The sequence below is a fragment of the Vanessa cardui genome, chromosome W (genome assembly GCF_905220365.1).
Source record: "Vanessa cardui chromosome W, ilVanCard2.1, whole genome shotgun sequence".
Taxonomy (NCBI): Eukaryota; Metazoa; Arthropoda; class Insecta; order Lepidoptera; family Nymphalidae; genus Vanessa; species Vanessa cardui.
The window spans coordinates 4,666,586-4,670,039 of NC_061153.1; the positions used below are offsets into that span (position 1 = coordinate 4,666,586).

General features: G+C 37.0%; 1 pseudogene; it reads right to left on the minus strand.

The window, feature by feature from the left end:
• Nucleotides 1-484: 484 nt before the first annotated feature.
• On the minus strand, nucleotides 485-2,598 carry LOC124542467 (annotated as a pseudogene).
• Nucleotides 2,599-3,454: the final 856 nt, after the last annotated feature.

Here is a 3,454-nt window from a genome sequence, read left to right on the forward strand (position 1 = left end):
GAGAAGAACCAGCAAGAAACTCAGTAGTTACTCTTTTTTAACATTTAAAAATACAAAGTCAGGTTAGTAAATACAATTATTTAAATTAATATATCTTGCGTGGAAGTCAACAGATATTAGCTCCACGCTTTTTTGTCATCTATAAAATCTTGTATTGAATAATATGCTTTCTCTACCAATGTATTTTTTACAAACGATTTGAATTGACTAAACGGCAAAATTAAAAATGTCTGCGGAATTTTATTATAGAAGCGGATACCCTGCCCCAAGAAGGACTTATTGAATTTGCGGAGTGGGAAACTTGGTGTTATTTTTTTTTTTTTTATTTACTTGTTAATTTAAATCAGGCAACAGTGGCCCATAGAAATATAACTACATAATATACATTATCTTAAAAATATACTAATACATATTTACTTAAAAATACTATTACATAACAATATACAACATAATTATATAATATACTATTACATATTTTCTTAAACTTATAACTACATTACACTACACTACACTACACTACACTACACTACACTACACTACACTACACTACACTATCATGTGCTGTTGCGCGTGGTGCAGGGTATCCTGCCACGAAATCTACGAAACACCACACCCGTTGGCCAAAAACTCTGCTGCATGAAGGTCGCTAGATGTTGAGTCGGAACGCGCACCACAAATGAATTAAAATTCACGTTGTAACGCGATTCCAACTTCACGACCCTCAATATCCACGTCGTTTTCATGCGAATATACTCCACAATCTCCTCTGCCTTTGTGGAGTAATGTAGACGGGACAGGTACAGCTGTGTTGTTGGAACATCCGACGGCTGTGCGCTCCCGCACTGATTGCGGCTCGACGGCTTCTTCTTCTTCTTCTTCTTCTCAACTTTGACGAAGCCATCTGCATCTACCCGGTTTGTTTTCAAACCCGGTTGTCTCAGATCCTCGTGGGTTTGGACTATTTGGATCTGTTTTCCCTCTTTCTGTGTCTTACTCTGCGATGCAGCAGGTTTAGCAGCTACAGCAGCGTAAACACTTTTGGGAATCGGGCTACTTCGCTGTGACAACGCTTCAATCGGGGGCGTTGAACTGGCGGCGGAGTGACGTGATGCGTCGTCAGCACTATCGACAGTCGCAAACACGAAACTGCTACCGAGCGCATTTTTCGCACCGCGTCTCATATTCACATTTGAGGCATCGTGTGACCTACATTCCGAAGTAGCGCTACGTAATTGCACTACTTCAGCACGCACATTCACTAATAGTTTTATCTGACGCCTCCAACTTCGATTGTACCTCAGCCAGGGTCGTCTTCAAGAATGTGATGTCCTTTAGCAACCTGGTAACGTCGACGTGATCGAATGTGACAGGGGGCAGCTTATGCAACTCCTTCGCCACGAAAACGGGCACGTCGTCCGGGTCGGTCTTCAACAGGTCGATGATGTCCTAGATATTCTTTTGTGTTCCATCCCTTCTGCGTGACGGCATTACGTGAATCTTCCCAAGCGTTTGGAAAAGCAGCACTTTGCCTCTGCTGATCTCATCTTCTTTGAAGTTTGACTTGCAGATCTGCAAAATGCTGACTTCGTCCATGGTATCGATGGCATTTTGTATGAATGCCAACAACTCGTTGGCTGTGAGTTGTTGCGAACTCATAGCTAACAGACGGGCAGCGGTTATAGCCGCACAATACGCGTCTTCAGAATTTGCACTATGGAACACGTCCGTGATGGTTCATCTATTGCAACAAATTTAACAATTTTTACATCAGATCTGGCTTTGGCAATAGATAAGGGTGATGAAATTGATTGTATGTACACCGATTTTAGCAACGCGTTTGATAAAGTGAATCACCAAATACTCATTTATTTATTTATTTGTTTATTGGGAAACAAACAGTATTACAGTCAATCAATTGACAAGCTGTATCTGTATGGCCTAGGCAGTTCTTTGATTACCTGGTTTCAATCATATTTAACGCAGAGACCACTCACAGTTTCGGTCACTGGTTTTGAATCCGAGATTTATTTTGCCGAAAGCGGGGTGCCGCAGGGCTCACATTTGGGTCCTCTTTTATTTCTCGTTTTCATCAACGACATAACCTAATATATTAAACATTGTAAATATTCTCTTTATGCAGATGATCTTAAAATTTACAAAACAGTAAAATCAATTAAGGAAATAAACTTAAAACAGAATGATATTAACAGTATTAACGAATGGTGTCGTTCTAATAATATGACTCTTAACGTCAGCAAATGTTTTCATATGAAATTTACCAGGAAGAAAAAACCGCTTGTCTCTAGGTACTCCATTGGCAATGTATTAATCGAGAAAATATTACAAACAAAAGACTTAAGAGTCACTATTGACAGCCGTTTAACATTCGTGACGCATATTGATAATATAGTTGTTAAAGCTGCACAAAATCTTGGCTTTATCAAGCAAAACACCCATGGATTTTCTAAAGACACTAAAATACTTCTATACAATGCCTTGGTACGCAACGGTCTTGAGTACACCAGTATCATCTTGAAACCTTTTTACACTGTTCATTCTCAGCGCATTGAGAGTGTACAGCGAGCATTTACCAAACATCTTGCTTACCTTGAAAAAGATTTTTCGCATAGACAATTATATAAGGACCGTTTGGCATAATTTAATATGGTTTCACTACGGAGTAGGCGCGAAATTATTGATCAAAATTTTTTACATAATATTATAAACAATACAGTAACAAATTTAGAAATTATTGAAAGACTATATCTGTTCCTTCTAGAACACCCAGAAATACTCACAAAATATTCTACACTCCTTGTTTAAGAACGCATGTTGGCAATCAAGTCCCCTTGATACGAATATGCAAGGAGTATAATAATATTCTTAAATCAATCCCTGGCATTGACATTTTTAACTACTCCTCCTCTATTTTCAGAAATAAGTTATTTAATTACTATAAAACGCATGATTAGTTTTAGTTTTAATTTAATTTTGATTTTGATTTGATTTTGATTAGATTTTATATAATATTACTATATTTATTCTGAATTAATTAAATAATATAAACAATTTTTAAATTTGCACTGTAACTGTAACTATTATTACTTATAAAACAAATATACATGCTCAATGAATGTTATGTACACTTGTAATTGACGTACATATCAAACTTTAATATAACTTTTAAATTTTAATATAAATGTTAGTAATATGTATGTTGTAAGTGTGCTTAAATAAATAAATAAATAAACACTCGTGACAGTCTCTGCTTTTCACGCGAGCACTACACGACTTATTTATTTGTTGGTTCGGATTCCGTAGAAAACGGTTGATGCTATTAATGACGATCTTGTTTCAATCTCTGAGTGGAGCAAGCGATACGGACTTAACATCAAACCATGTAAATCGCAGGCAATCATAATTGGTAGTCCAGGCATGATCTCTAGGGTAGATT